The sequence below is a fragment of the Equus asinus genome, chromosome 9, assembly GCF_041296235.1.
Source record: "Equus asinus isolate D_3611 breed Donkey chromosome 9, EquAss-T2T_v2, whole genome shotgun sequence".
NCBI lineage: Eukaryota > Metazoa > Chordata > Mammalia > Perissodactyla > Equidae > Equus > Equus asinus.
This window is the reverse complement of record NC_091798.1, coordinates 69346798-69362958: the sequence shown is the minus strand read 5'-3', so window position 1 is coordinate 69362958 and position 16161 is coordinate 69346798.

The following is a 16161-nucleotide window of genomic DNA, read 5'->3' as shown; positions in this document are numbered from 1 at the left end:
GATCTACTACTAATATTGTCTAATTCATTTTCAAAAGAAGGAAAATGCAAACTTATCATTTATGAAAACTTTTAGCTTCCCTTGCTTGCAAGTTACTGACATCTTAATATTTCTTTTTTTTTCTTTTAAAAGATTGGTACCTAAGCTAACATCTGTTGCCAATCTTTTTTTTTTTTTTTCTAGTTGTGGGTCCCTCTGGTTGTGCTATGTGGGACACCACCTCAGCATGGCCTGATGAGCGGTGCCATGTCCGTGCCCAGGATCCGAACCAGCAAAACCCTGGGCCACCGAAGTGGAACACACAAACTTAACCACTCAGCCATGGGGAGACCCCTTAATATTTCTTTTACAATAAATAGAATAATATATTTATCTCATTAATAAGAGATCTTTCTAATCTGTTGCTCTGCTAATCATTACTCCTTATTTAATTTTTCATAATTTATTTTTAAATGTATTATATTTTTATTAGATATTACTATCTCAACTATCTGCAGAGACCTGATGATAAAAATGTTTGAATTGGATATATTCTAAGACAAAATAACTTGTTAGGGTCTATGAATAATCTAATATATTACACACATAGCCTAATTATATTTAAATCTCCAAATATTTCAACTTTATGTTTGCCAAATAAAACACTTCTGTGGGACATATTTGACTAGTAGGCTGGCACTTTTTAACACTTCATCTCGATATTTCCAAAAATAAATGCAATGTCTAATTTATCAGATGTTTTCCTTCTCTGCGTGTGTGTACATGTGTGTTACATGTATGATGTGTTACATCATACAAATGTCATGTCTTTCATCTTAAAGCAACAGCCAATATTTTTACTACTTTTGCTGAATATATGTTTACAAAATTATTGTTGCCTAAACAGTCAGTGGTACTTGATTTTGTTTAGTTTTCCCCCTATTCTTTATGGTTCTACTTGAAATTATTCATATTTTCTTTTGTTTTTCATTTCTAGTTTCATTTTTTTAGAACAAATTTCTAAAAGTGGAATTCTTGCATCAAAAGATGTGATTGTTTTCAAAACTCTTGAAACATTTTGACAAATTACCCTCCAATCCATGGTATGTGCGAATAGCCATTTCAGTACCCCCTTGCCAAGTTTTGTGTTCAAGCTTTCTCACTTATAACATGAAGATAATAATATTATCTCATATTAACAATATTAATTACCTCAGTTTCCTCATTCATAAAATGAAGATAATATTGCCTTACAATAACCATGTTATCACACAGAGTTGTTGTATTAAATGAGTTAGTTAAATGTGAAGTAGTTAGAAAAATGCCATGCACATTTTTGCTATTATTATTTGCAAATTTAGATTTTTATTTTATTTATTATTTAATTTTTAGAGGGATTCAGGATACATTTTCATATGTGTATTAGACATTTTTGTTTCTTCTTTGGTAATTGTCTATTCATTTTTTTAGCACAACTTTCTAATAGATGTTTGCTTACTCTTGTTTATTTTTATGTGTCCTTATGAATGTTAATCCTGTATGTGTTCTAAATGTTTCAAATATTTCCTTAATTTTTTTCGTCTTTTTATATGTGAATGTCTAAATTTTTTTTGTTGAGTCAGATAGCCAATCTTTTTGTGTGTATTATTCCTTTTATTTTATTTTTATTTATTTTATTTAGGAAGTGTATTAGTTTCCTGTGGCTGCTATAACAAATTACCACAAAGGTGTCTTAAAATAACATTTTTAAGTGTTAAATTTTTGAGTGTTATTAATTATAAGCACAATGTTGTATAGCAGATTCTAGGAATTTTTCATCATGCATTCCTGGAAACTTATAACCATTAAACATCAACTCGCTATTTCCCCCTCCACCCAGCCACTGGCAACCACCATTCAACTTTCTGCTTTGATAAGTTTGATTGCATTAGACACCTCAATAAGTGGAATCATGCACTATTTGTCCTTCTGTAAATGCTTTTTTCACTTAGCATAATGTCCTCCAGGTTCATCCATGTTGTAGCATATGACAGGATTCCCTTCTTTTTATGGCTGAATGGTATTCTACCATTTATACTACATTCTCCTACCTGTTTTGATACAGCTGGTTTTGTGTTCTTCTGGGGTGTAGGAACCTTATAACTGATATCCGTATTTCTCATAAAGGGAAATGGTCCTTATATTGTTGTGTTGTCCTCAGTGTCTCCATGGGTTCTCCTATATTGCTGGTGTCACTCCTTCTTTCTTCTTTTGCATGAATTAAACAATCAATATTTATGAACATTATAGCAATTTGATTCCACATATATGCACAAAGTGAGAAAGAAAGAAGTATTTTAAATGAACAATTCAAAATTTAGATGATTAACATCCAAGATGTATTTCTTCTCTCTCTTTTACCTCAGGTATCTCTCCATCAATCTTTCATTTCTTCATGCAGAAATCCTCAACCATGACTAATTATTTAAAGTAAAACATAACAAGATGCAAATAAAAACAACAAAATAAATTTAATCTTCCCTTGCATTGTTTCCTCTGAAGTTTAAATCTTTATCATTCTTTTTTTATTTAGTCAAACTTTAAATGATTTTAAATTCTTTTTTTATACTCTCCTGTCCCATCAACTCTTGAGCCCATTACCCCATTGAGGACTATCTGCAAACTGTTATTGCAGTGTTTTGTATTGTAAAAATGTCCCCTTTCAATTTGTTTATGTATTTAGCTTTTCTTGAGTCCTTCTTGATCTTTCTAGTGTTATTAGACTGTATTAATACCTTCAATTTCAACAGGCATTCATGGCGCTAGTCTTGGCTTTCTGATAAAGGCTGTTTCATTTTTCCCAACTCCTACATGTTGGTGTTTCAGTTCTTTTTCACCCTCCTATTTTTTACTGGGCAATCCCCTTTGTTTGTTTCTTAGCTTTACCATTGCCTACATGATAAAGACTCATATTTTTGTCTCTTGTGCCACAAATTTCTCCTGGATGCTTCCACCTTGATATCGCAAGGTACAACAAACTCAGTATGTACAAAATCAAAATCATTACCTTTACTCCTTATCTGCTCTTTCCAAATAATTTCTAATAATTTATATTCATCTCTTCCCCAAACTGAAAATCTCTCAGAACATCTTTAGTTTCTATCACTTATTCCCTAGAGTTGATCAGTCACCAAACCATGTTGATTAGAACTATTAGGTTCCTTTTGGAACTTTCACCATCTGTTATTCCCACCACCATTCGGTATCTTTCCCTATAATCTATTCTCTATTATTCTGGTAAAGTGATCTTCCTAAAATCCAAATTTTATTGTCTTAGTCATCCCCTGAGCACCTCTGCCCCCACTCATGCACACCTTTCTTGGTCACTTTGCCTATATTAGTATCACACAGGTAAGTCTAAGGTCCTTAGAATGATACATGAGGTCCCTTTTCAATATTTTGACTTAACCTTCCAGCCCTATGTCCCCTGCTTGTCAGGGCACACACTATGCTCTGTGTACAAGCTGCAGTTTCCATTACCCGCTATGGACCCCTGCTTTCTTTCACATCTCTTTACTATTTCCCTCTGATTGGAATGTTCTACTTGAGATTCTTGGCCAACGAAAGTAAAGAGATAATTTTTCTACTTGATTGTATAATTATATCCTCACTTGTTACAGAAATAATTTTAAGCTGTTTTTATAAAATGTGATTCCCTGAGAGGCTGTGAAAATCTATCTAAGAAGTCCTTCAATGAGTTCCCCCTGAATTCATGCACTTGTATAACTCTCTCCCCTTGACTGTGGCCTGTACTTATTGACTAATTCAGAGCAACAATATATGGCAGAATTGAAGAGACGCTATTTCCAAGATTAGATTAAAAATACGTTAGCTTCAGTCTTGAATCCTCTCTTGAGCGCTCTCACTCTCCTTTGAATTGTTTGCCTGGGGAAAGCCAGCTGCTATATTATGAAGCACAGAAGGATTACGAACTTGGAAAGAAGCACATACAGTTAGGGGGATTTCAGCCTTTATTAAGCCCATAACCTCTGCTCCTATTCCCCTTGTCAGTCTAACAGACAGCTTGAAGATCTTGCCACAGGTCCTGAGGACCAAGACGCCTGAGTATTGTCAGCATCCCTGAATTGATCATGTCCCAGGCCCAGTAGAACTCCTAACCCAAGAATTAGTTCTTTAAATTCCTAACTAACACTATCCAACACTGAAGCTTCAAGACATCTCAAAAAACTCCTTCAAGTGTCCAATGATCTCTCTGGGGTTGGTGTCCAGTCAGAAGTTGAGAGGTAGTCCTTTTCTCCTTCATTTAGACTGTCCCTGACACAAACCCTGAAGACACTTGTTGAAGTTTAAATGTGTCACATTTCATACCAATTGAAACATCTTGCAGAGGTATTGACAGAGAAAGGGTTCTGAGTCCCTTTCTGCAGAGAGAAAGGAAGGCAGTGGCTGAAGTCCTTGGCCAAGGCCTCAAAGCTGGCTTGTGGGATTCCCCACCTTGCTGTTTCAAAATGTGTATATACATTCCTTCACCTCTCAGCACACCTACTCCAGAGGCCACAATTTTTTGGCCTCTTTGCCTTTTTACTCCTTATATTTGGCATTTCTTTTCCATCCACAAAAGAAGTAAAATTCCTGTATATCACACAGCGCTCACTTTTCCTTCCCTGCATATAAGGTGCTATGTCAGCCTTTTATTGCCGGGTGATTCTCAAACATTTTTAATAAGCTCAGATTTTGCTTTATAGGATAAACATAAACCATGCCAATTTTGTTTTTAAAAGCCATTTATTCTATCTTCTCTTTCTCCTCCTTTTTCCAAATTCATATTTTGATGTGAGACCGATAACAGGTACAGCCATGTCCAAAGGTGGGTTGGAGGACAAGCATAGATTATCTGTCGGGCATCCGTTGCTTCCCTTATTCTATCTGTCAACTTTCCTTCATCCAACTTGGCTGAGGTGAGCAACTCTTCCTCTCAGCAAAGGTTTCCCCTGGCGTGTGAAATTCAGAGGGATCCCTGAGGCATTAGACACCACATGAACTGCAAATCAGGAACCTCATGGCAGCCAGTAGGAGGGGGTGCTCCTCTCCACCCACCACCACCATCAAGCCAAGTCTGCCACACCCGGACCAGATTTCCAGTTTTTAATATAAATAAAGTTGGACCAATGGATGCTTTAAAAATCCATCATGTTACTATAGTTGCTTTCGGCTTTTGGCTAAGAACTAAGTCTAGTTTATTTTCCTCTTACCAGTGAACATAAATTAGCTCAGTCTTCCTGTGTATGTGTGTCTCAAAAATATATTGTTTTAAAATTATCTTTATATAGGAAAAATATATTTTCTACTCTTTGGTTATGTAGCCCAATTACACGGAAAAATATTAGAGAACATTTTATTATGTCAAGATGCTTCTCTATATAGCCAATAAGGATATAAAAATCTGCAATGAAATACAAAAGGTAAATTGCCTTTTTTTGCATCTCAAAATCTCTAAAGAAAATTGAAGTGTCCATAAATCCTTATGAGCAGTGCATTTCACACACACAGAAAAACAACCAAGGAATGTATGATGCTGTTAACAAAGAAAAGTCTTTCAACATTTGTGTATTTGCAGCACTGCAGTAGTTCCCCCTTATCCGTGGGGGATACGTTCCAGGACCCCCAGTGGATCCCTGAAACTTTGGATAGTACCAACCTGATATATACTATGTTTTTTCCTATACATACATACCTATGATGAACTTTAATTTATAAATTAGGCACTTCAAGAGATTAACAACAGTAATAATAAAGTAGAACAATTATAACAATATACTGCAATAAAAATTACCATAGATCTTAGCAACCTCAGCATACGATTTCTTCTCTTTTCTTATTAAGTTGAAAACTTTCACCTTTTCACTTAAAGGAAGCACTTTATGGCCTCTGTTTTTTCGGCATAATTGGTTGCCAGCATCACAACTCTTGACCTTTGGGACCATTATTAAGTAAAATAAGGGGTATGTGAATACAAGCACTGCAATTCTGTGACAGTCCATCTGATAACCAACACATCTACTAAGTGACTAACGGGTGGGTAGTATACACAGCGTGGATACACTGGACCAAAGGATAATACACTTCCTGGGCAGGACCGAACGAGATGGTATGAGATTTCATCACACTACTCAGAATGGCATACAATTTAAAACTTACAAATAGTTTATTTATGGAATTTTCCATTTAAAATTTTTGGACTGTAGTTGACCATGGGTAATTGAAACTATGGAAAGCAAAACTGGAGATAAAGGGTAACTACTGTACTTAAGGGGAGAGACATCTGAGATTTTTATCTTTGGATAATTCTTTTATCAATTGTTTGATATAATGTAACAATTATTCATGACATGATGCTGTTGAAATGGATTCATTAGACAAATAATAGCCTACACTTCTGCTTCTCCATTATAATCCATAATCCATGACTTATATTTATCCTTCAGATGAAAAATTTATTCAGGGATACAGAAGAGGCACAAAGTGCTTTGTTGAATGAGATGTAGTGTAGAGCAGCATCCAAGAAGAGCAGCAGGTACCCTCCCACCAAAATTACTTTCTGATCAGCCTCTATTATCTACAAAGACACTGTAATGGAGGCAAATTTTTTTTGTCTTATCGATGAAGTAGAGATTGGTGTCAGGACAATACTCTTTTTTCCTGACCTGAAATTTCTGGAAGGAAATTTCCCTTTCCTTCCTTCTATAGGCATTGTTAGGTATCCTCTATATTCCACCTTAACAGGAAGCATCATTTCTTTCTTATTTCCCAACTCCCGAATTAGCACATTTTCACCACAGTTGGTCAAGTTATTTTTGCTACGTCAGACATTTGCCTATCAACTCAGAATGCTTACCAGAGCATAAATTGTCCACCCTATCTGGCCCAAATCAATTTTATGTATGCAAATATTAGAGAGATGAAAACAAAACAAAGCAGAACTGACAAACAAAACAGTAGGAGAATAGGATATAACTACAGTAGGTGCATTAATTGTTAGGACTGATAATGCATTAGGAAAGTACAATAAACCAAATCTAGGGTATAACAACCATTCTTTCTGTCATCTGTTTTCCAAGCCTTAGTATAATTTTTCCATAGCCTATTCTTAATCATTGGTGGACTGTACACTACTCTAAATAACTGGAAATCATATGATACAGATTATGTAGAATATATGTGAATACTACATTCTATAAGATGCCTTGTTTTCGTCTTCATTTTCAGTGTAAAAATATGTTACAAAGTGGAAAATTTTTTTTTAGTATGTAGTTAGTTATTTTTTCCATTTTTGAGAGAGTGTGAGAGGGTTTTTGTACTGAATCACTAGCGAAATAAAATTCAAAATATATTCATGCCTTTGAAGTTAGTCTTTTCAAAGTAAAATGGGAAGTTTTGAACTGATTTTGGTAGACTGTTATTGCCGAGTTTCATTTTCCAATTCTAACCTTATAGTGCCCATCACCAGCCCTATTAGCTTGCAGATGACTATGCCATCTTCAGTCATAAATTTAGAGGAATATTGGGTAGAAGTTGTGCAAAACAGAAAAGAATGAAGATGTAAAGTAGATCTGATGGTAATATTCATTGGTGCAACATAGGAAAATATAATGCTTGCCTTATTGCCACGTTTTCTTCTGACCAGAGCTTTTCCTTTGTTTAATGTTGTTACGATATTCACAGTAAGCTTTTCCATAATAATACAGACTTGTGTGGATGTACTGGATCTCTTCCATTTGTACCTCAGATCTTCTTCCCCTTTAGGATGTAGACTGTGTGAGCTACATCAATGGGCTACTTTGCCCTCCAGTTTCTTGTGTGGTTCGACTAATCAGAGGAACCACTGGGCTATGGGGGGCTGGAAAGGAAGGGAGAAGACTGGCTTGAGGTAATTATTTTCCTGTTTCTCTTCCTGGTAGTTCATCTTTTTTCCTTTGCTGTTTCCCTCTGCTGAGCCATAGGTTGTAGCCGGCAATCCACCCCCTAAAGCTATCTTATTTTCCTAGATGTTGGGAAAGCTTCCTGTTCTTATTTTCTCCTGGAGTACTCCATTGTCCTCTGTAGGTCTCCTTAATCCCTTCCCACAAATAAATCATTATTATTTAAAACTCCTCAAAGCATCCAGTTTCAGTGCACCATATTTCTTGCTGGGAACTTGATTTATACATTGAGTGAGGAGAATGGACATTGCTTCTGAAAGAAGTTTTGTTTATAGACTTGAAACATTAGTAGAGTGCTTGAAGTCATGCTATAAGCTATATTAGTACTTAATCTAAGGAAAGAATTATAAGAGATATTTCTTCTGTTCTTTTAAGAATATTCACGGAAATTAATTAACTATGGGGGGAACTAGAGAACTATATTAACACATAGTTCCCAATACACGTATAGACACATATACATATATAAACATATATGTCCATCTATATTTGTGAAACTGCTTTTGAAACTTAATATCACTTAACCAATTGCTATTTTATTTTTCTTTTATCCTTCATCTTTTGTACTGCAGAGCTTCTCTCTGGAACCCAAAGTACAGCCAATCCTCTGTTCATCTGAAAATAATCCATCTCCTTAGCTCTAAGACCTTGAGCTCAAAGAGAATACATTATTTGAGGAAAAAAAAAAAATGAAACAAAGAAGAAAAATTAAATCTCTCCCTGCCCTTCATGGCTTCTAACTTCAGCTTCCAGTTTTTTTCCCAAAATAACTTCAACATCTAGCAAATTGACAGGAGTTCTCAGTAGCTGAGGCAATGGTGGCTATTAATTGCAGTAATTCAACTTCTCGCTTAAAACACAATAAGAGGGGCCGGGCCAGTGGCACAGCGGTTAAGTGCGCACCTTCCCCTTCCGTGGCCTGGGGTTCGCTGGTTCGGATCCCGGGTGCGGACATGGCACTGCTTGGCACGCCATGCTGTGGCAGGCATCCCACGTATAAAGTAGAGGATGATGGGCAAGGATGTTAGCTCAGGGCCAGCCTTCCTCAGCAAAAAGAGGAGGATTGGCAGCAGTTAACTCAGGGCTAATCTTCCTCAAAAAAAAAAAAAAAAAAACCACTAAGAAAAAACAGAACAAAGACAATTAGGGAAATTTGATCTAAAATTAATCCAAAATCCTCATCAGAAATGAAAGATCATTTAATAGGTGAAAATAGAGCTTGCAGGGATAAGATTTCTGAGGGCATGCTACATGTAAATGTATGGCCCTGGGGGTGGGGGTGCAAAGAGAACAGAAAGGGAAGGGCCTCCTTTGGAAGAATCGTGATGAAAGGAAAAAGAATAAGTAGGAAAAGTCAGGATAATTCAAGGCAAAAGATATTTTAAAAAAAATCAAAAGGCACACAACCTGTCTCCCATTTCTTCACTCCTCCTTAAGAAAAATCTAGTGAAAACCTTATTTTGTAACAGAGATAGAAGTCGGTGATTTTGAACCAAGATTCTTAGGAAACACAAATCGCCAGTCCTTTCCACAAAGACGCAGCAAATCAAACAGTCCTCTTCTTTGAAAACTGTGACAAACTTTAAATAAAAATGTGACACTATACAATTCAGCTGGCAAAAGTTTTACCCGAAGAAACAAAACGGTGGTGAGGCAGAAGAAAACTGCAACATGACACTTGAAATTTAATTAACTATCTTAAACCAAACATTTGTGGACTCGAAAAATTGTCTTGAATCAGAAGTTCAAAATATAAAACATTATGTCAAAAAAAGCAAGAAGAAATAAAGCAATTGATTGAACCAAGGAAAGAAATGAAAGGACTGATAAAATCTGGTTATACAAGCTGACCAGGGAAGAATAAATTTGAAGAAAACATAAAATATAATACAGAGAGATAGATGTGTAGGCAGGTGAAAGAAAGAGAGAAGGCAGAAAGGAAGGAAGGAAGGGAGAGAGGGAAAGAGAGAGAAAGAAACTAATAAAACAAATGGATAAAATGTTAACAACAGGTGCATCTTGGTAAAGGGTACATGGTGTTATCTGTACTATTTTTGTTTTTGCAACCTTTTTAAAATTTGAAATTATTACCAAGTACAAAATTTAATACGCATATCACATTGGAGAGTTATAAGAAAGACGTAAGACACTGCCCTTTAGAACTCGTAATCAAGGGGGTTAGAGCCACGGAAAATTTTAACTATAACACTTTCAATCCTTGAATATCATTCTTTACCCAGTCACAAGTTCTCTTCTGTTAACAATTAATATTCTTTCACATGGTTTTAAAATAGTGATCTTTCAGTAAACGTACTCCTTCAAGAATATAGCCATTGATACTTTTACTTTAAAAATCCCTATTCTCAGAGCCGGCCCCATGGCCGAGTGGTTAATTTCAAGTGCTCAGCTTCCTCAGCCCAGGGTTTAGCTGATTGGGATCCTGGGCACAGATGTGGCACCACTCGTCAGGCCACGCTGAGGTGGCCTCACTCATGGCACAACCAGAAGGACCTGGAGTTAGAATATACAACTATGTACTGGGGGGTCTTTGGGGAGAAGAAGAAGAAGAAAAAATCCCATTCTCCATTGTGAATTATCTATTTATATATTTTGTCTGTTTGATTGTTGGTTTGACTTGAATGTTTATAAGTGATTTGTAAATATTTTTATATGTCAAAAATGGTTTTAAAAAGAAAAATTATAAGGGTTATGGAATAAAAGCAGGATTAGAAAAACAAGGAAATTTAAAAGATATAAAAATAATAAAAGTCAGAGAGAAATTTTTAGAATGGAAGACAGGAAAAGAAGAAATCATATGTTTAATAGGAATTTTTAAGCAAGCAAAACAAAACAGATTTATATTCTGATTGTGAATAAAATGGTTTGTTATTCTGCAACTGCAGTAACCTGCTTACTTTGCATTGAATAGAACTTAGTGTCACAGCTACACCTAGCTCCAAGGGAGGACAGACGATGCTGTTTTCATTCTAAGCATTTTTGTACCAAGCTGAGCATGGGGAGTGCAGTGACCAAGAAGAAAATGGCAAATAGATCCAAATAAATGGAAAACAAATACCATCTGATAGTGTATGATTAAATTAGATTAAAAGTGTATCTTTGTAGTCCCAGAGCAAGCAGCAAAACCTTCTACCCCACTTGCTGTTTGACTTGCAGTCTGGAGACAGTGCTTATCTCTTTCAGCTCTAATGTAAAAATATATAGAAGACTTTTTAATTTATTCAGCAGTCTACTATTGCAATACAATGTAGATTGTTCAAATTAAGCTTGACTGGGCAGATAATCTTTGAAAACTCCCTCCCCTTGTCTATATAACTTTATGATTTCTCTTTCAATCTTTTAAACTTAAAGGTTTAAGGGGACAAAATTACTCTGCCTTGAACCTGCAAGTGATAACTTCTAGCAGATAGGGTACCCATCAATGTCATTGATGTCTTTTAAAAGAGTGAAAATGTTGACCTGTGTTCCCATGAATGTTCCTCCAGCCATCCAGCTTCATGTGAAGAAAATATACTTCCAACCTGTATATTGCTTCTGATAAAACAGCAAACCTCCAGGGCTCTGGGGGGTTTAGTTGATAAAACAGTTCTTTAAAGATGTTCCTGAGGAGAGACCATTCGGATCATCTGTCTTGATATCACCTGTTATCCATTTCTATTCTGATTCTTCACATTCTTTGACATTTTGTTATGTCTGCGGGGAAAATGCACATTTCAGGTAAATTTACAATTTTTAGTCCATTTTCTAAGCATAGAGATGTACCCTAATTAAGCAATTGAATTTATGGAAATCAAAAAAATACAGCAAGTTTCAGTTCTTTTGCTAAATACATATTTTAGTGTTTTATCCTTAACGCATAGTAAGAACTTCACCACCATGAAAATATCTACAAATTAAAAAATGGAAATGCAGGCAGTAAGAAATGTTTGAAACCTCTGCTATAAATTTGTATGCCAGTGAGTAATAATAATATTGTATAGAACAGACTTATGAATTCTGAAGTAATTTTTCAATTCTTAAGAAACACTTTTCCCATTACTGTAACTGTTTTATTTTACTCTGTTGAATTTGAGAGCGGAACACTTTTGCTACTTAGTAATTAACAGATAAAATCTGTTATAATATGTCATTATAGATCATTGCCAAATAAAAAGCAAGCACCAGATGGTGTGCTTTATGTTAAGCTACAGTGCACATGCATTAGGACTTCTTTTTCTCTCCCAGGAAAATTGCAATTTATTTTAGAGACATCCTTTACACTATGGAAGCTGTGGAGCAAGAAGCTGTTTTTACTAGCATAGAATCCACAAAAAGTGTGGCATCATCTCCAGCTTTACTGCTCTGTGAAGAAACAATACAATGCTTCATTATTTTCCCTTCTTCTTCCTCTCCACCCCCCTTCTCCTCTTCTCTTTATCATATGGACTGTTGACATGGGACAACTGAAGCTAAATTATAGTAAGCCTGATTTTCTAGCCATTGTTAATAAAAATATTAGAAGATTTAACAATTACGGAAATTCTTTATTAGCCTTTCTTTTATTGACATTCTGTTATATTCTGAGGGAAATTATGCCCCATCCCCATCCCCCAACAATGATGTGGCTCTTAAAATTTGCCTCCCATTGTGCTCTCATTGATACCCAGGCTCTTTTTGTGGTCTCTAAGCCACATGCTGAGGCCCTTCTTATCACATTGCTTTATCTTAAGCACTCTTCCCTTTGTCCACTGCTGCCCAGCACTACTGACTTCCTTTCTCATCCTCAGACAGGGTCAGCTGTCTCCTACATTAGGGTTTTCACACTCGACATTTCCCTCTGCTTTCTCATCTCCTCACATGTCTGGTTCCTTCTTATTCTTTGATATCACTTTAAATATCAGGGAGGTCACACCCTTACCCATCTCTGATCCTGACAGTGAAATTTTTGGCCTTGATTTACTCTAGTCATGTGTTTATGTTCTGTTAAGCTATTATCTATTTTCCTCCCTAGATTTAAAATTCAGAATGGCAGGGACTACATAATCTTTATTCAATAATATATACCCAGGTCCTTGGTGCATCTGAAATTCAGTAGATATATACTAATTATAAATAACTAAAATAAAAAAATGTAAGAAAATGATAACTATTTGACATACCATCAAGTAAACTTTATATACAGTCAGTACTTAACTATCAATAGAAAAATTACTACAGCTACTTTGGAAATAATTCAAATTGAATGGGAGTCTCTTCCCCACTCCACAAGTCCTTGGCCATTAACAATGCAACAGAAGCCTCTGTGAAGAGTTATGGGGCTTTGCATTTGCAGAAATGTTTCATCTGGTGAGAGCTGATTAACTTAATGCAATTTAGTGAACCACAGTTCGCTATCTTTACCCAGAACTGAATGGAGTAATTATTTAAAATTTATCAGAATGGATTTAGGTTAAAGATGTTACTGAAGTGGGAGAGCTATTGAGTAAAGGATTTTTATTTTCTTTTCAAGATGTTTTTAAAAGCACTAATAGCTATGTAAGTAACAAGTGTTTTATAAGTAGGAAAAGAGGGTTTTATCACCTCTGAAATTTTGGGCGTGGACATTATTAAACAAATTAAAGTAAGTAAGCTAGTAGAGTAGAATTTTTATCTCCCCTTCTCCATTTGAAAGGCCGTCTTAATTTCTGTCTTGTTTGGACACAGGTTTTTATCATTTAGTCTCACTGAGTAAATTAAATCGAGCAATAGTAAGGGAAATGTTAAAAACAAATTCAGGGAAACAAAAGTATTTATATATACTTTACTTTCAATTTGGGAGTTGTATAGTCTGCAAGGGCTGCCATAACAAAATACCACAGACTGCTTGGCTTAAACAGAATTAGTTTTCCCAGAGTTCTGGATGCTGGAAGTCCAGGATCAAGGTGCTGGCGGGATTGGTTTCTTATGAGGCCACTTTCCTTGGCTTGCAAGCAGTCACCTTCTCACTGTGTCCTCACTTGGCCTTTTCTCTGTGCAAGTACACTTCTGGTGTCTCTTCCTCTTCTTATAAGGACCTATTGATTAGGGCTCCACCCTTATGACTTCATTTAATCTTAGTTATCTTCGTAGTGGTGCAATCTCCAAATACAGTCACAGTGGGGGTTAGTTTCAACGTATGGATTTTGGAGGACACAATTCAATCCATAATAGGAGTGTTTACATACTGTGCTTTCCGATCACTCATTCAGAAATATGAGATGCTACTTAAAACATGCTGCTTAAATAAAAATATAAGCATGACATCTCAGAGACCCATTTACCTGTAAAGTCCCCATGATGCTAGTCAAGTAATTGAAACTTACAGAAGGGGCAGTAAAATCCAGAAATGAGACATGTAAAGAATATAAGGACTAATGTGAAATCCTTTTGTACTGTTCTTTATCTACTGTTTCACAAAGTACGTTCAGATGAATATTAGTCTCCACTGATTTGCCTTTAAAGAGGTATTCCTTCTTCAAGTAAGTTTGACAAGTGCTGCATACAAAATGCTCTTTGTAAATATTCACGATGCTCTGTGCTCTAAGGAATGCACCAACTTGGCAGAAAGTTTCATATTTACCTAGGTGACTATTTTCACTTGTTAAAATATGCGAATCCCAGAGATATTTCTGCGTAAAATGCACTGAAAAAACCCCTCAACTTGAAGTGCCTTTGCTCTAAAGCACAGTAAACAGATATAGATCTGCCACATTAAATGTTAATCTACTTGCTGACTTACCTGAGCTATAGGGAAGTATGCTCAAACTTTCTAACTCTTTATTGTATGGTGGCTATTTTAGAGCTATTGTCTGTGGGGAATTTTAAATGTGCAAACCTTTCTATAACTCCACTTTAAAAAGTAAAATGAAAAAGGAAAGTTTAATACCATAGAATGAATAGAAGTGTCAGAATAGAGATTCACTATTTATTGTGAATTATCTTGCTTTTATTGGCTGCAGTCAAGCTTTTGAGGTTAAATAAACAGTTTTCTGAGATTGACTGAGTATGCTTCATTTGTACATAAACATGCTCAAGAACCATAACGATATCAGAGGTTTCAGAGTATTGTATACATTGAACAAATGCACACATTGTATCTGTAGATATAATTTATTCAACATTTGTCATGCATTTCAATGACTAAAAATCGCATGTGCATAGAAAGCACTTCCCTCAGAATCAGCAGTCGGAGATTCTTGTCTTCTTCCGAGAAGAGGCCTGGCAAGAGAAAGGAGTATCTGAAGCGTTCAATGCCATTCAAGTTCAGATACTGAATAAACCTGCTGTCAGTCAACAGTCAGATATATTAGAAAAAAAACAGCTTGTAAGTAAACATCAGTTCAGTTAGGTTGGAAAAAAATGAAAAACCAAAAGCACAATGGACTAACGTAGCTGCAGAGTGCTTTTGGCCTACTCTGCCTCAGAGGTCAGAGAAGAGAGTTTTGGTGGGGAAGTGGAAGATGCTTTCTGTTCTTTGACCTGTTATCCCTAGCTGTCTAGAACGCTTTATGCTAACCCCTGGAAAAAAAGCTTTAGTTTTTTTGTTTAGTATTTTGTAGATAACTTGAAACTCTATTAAACAGATTCTTATGTGGTACAAAGATTATACCTTCTTTCAACCCTCAGTATTCAGTTTTTAACACGTGGACTTATTGCAAAAACTTTAATGGATAATACAATAAAAATTGGTAAAAGGTAAAAAAAAATCACTAATATGTGTTTAATAATGGAAAGGTAATTTTTAAATGTCAGAGAAATCAAAATTAACTGTCTCGTGATCAGTTTTGTGTATTTGTAATTTGCCATTTCTATTTTCTCTATTTAAGGAGTTTTGTCTTTTTTAACTTAGTGAATTGTACATTAAGTAAGACAATATATGGAGACGGAAAAGAGAGAAAATATTTTCAACTTACATCTAAGCACTTTGAATAGCATCGCTAAAAGTTATGGAGCACTGTCTTATTTTTTTTTAATTTTGTACTTTAATGTTTTAGCATTCAAAAAAAGATCCAGAGCGTAAATATGAAAGAATTCTTGTTCATTCCATGACAACCATCTGGATACTCCCTCTGTGACCGAGAAATAAATATCTATAGACAGGGCATCCTGGCTGTAACAGTTAATTTGTACATAAACATTAATTATTTTATTAATTCTTTTTTTCAGAAATGATCACACTTTATTGGAC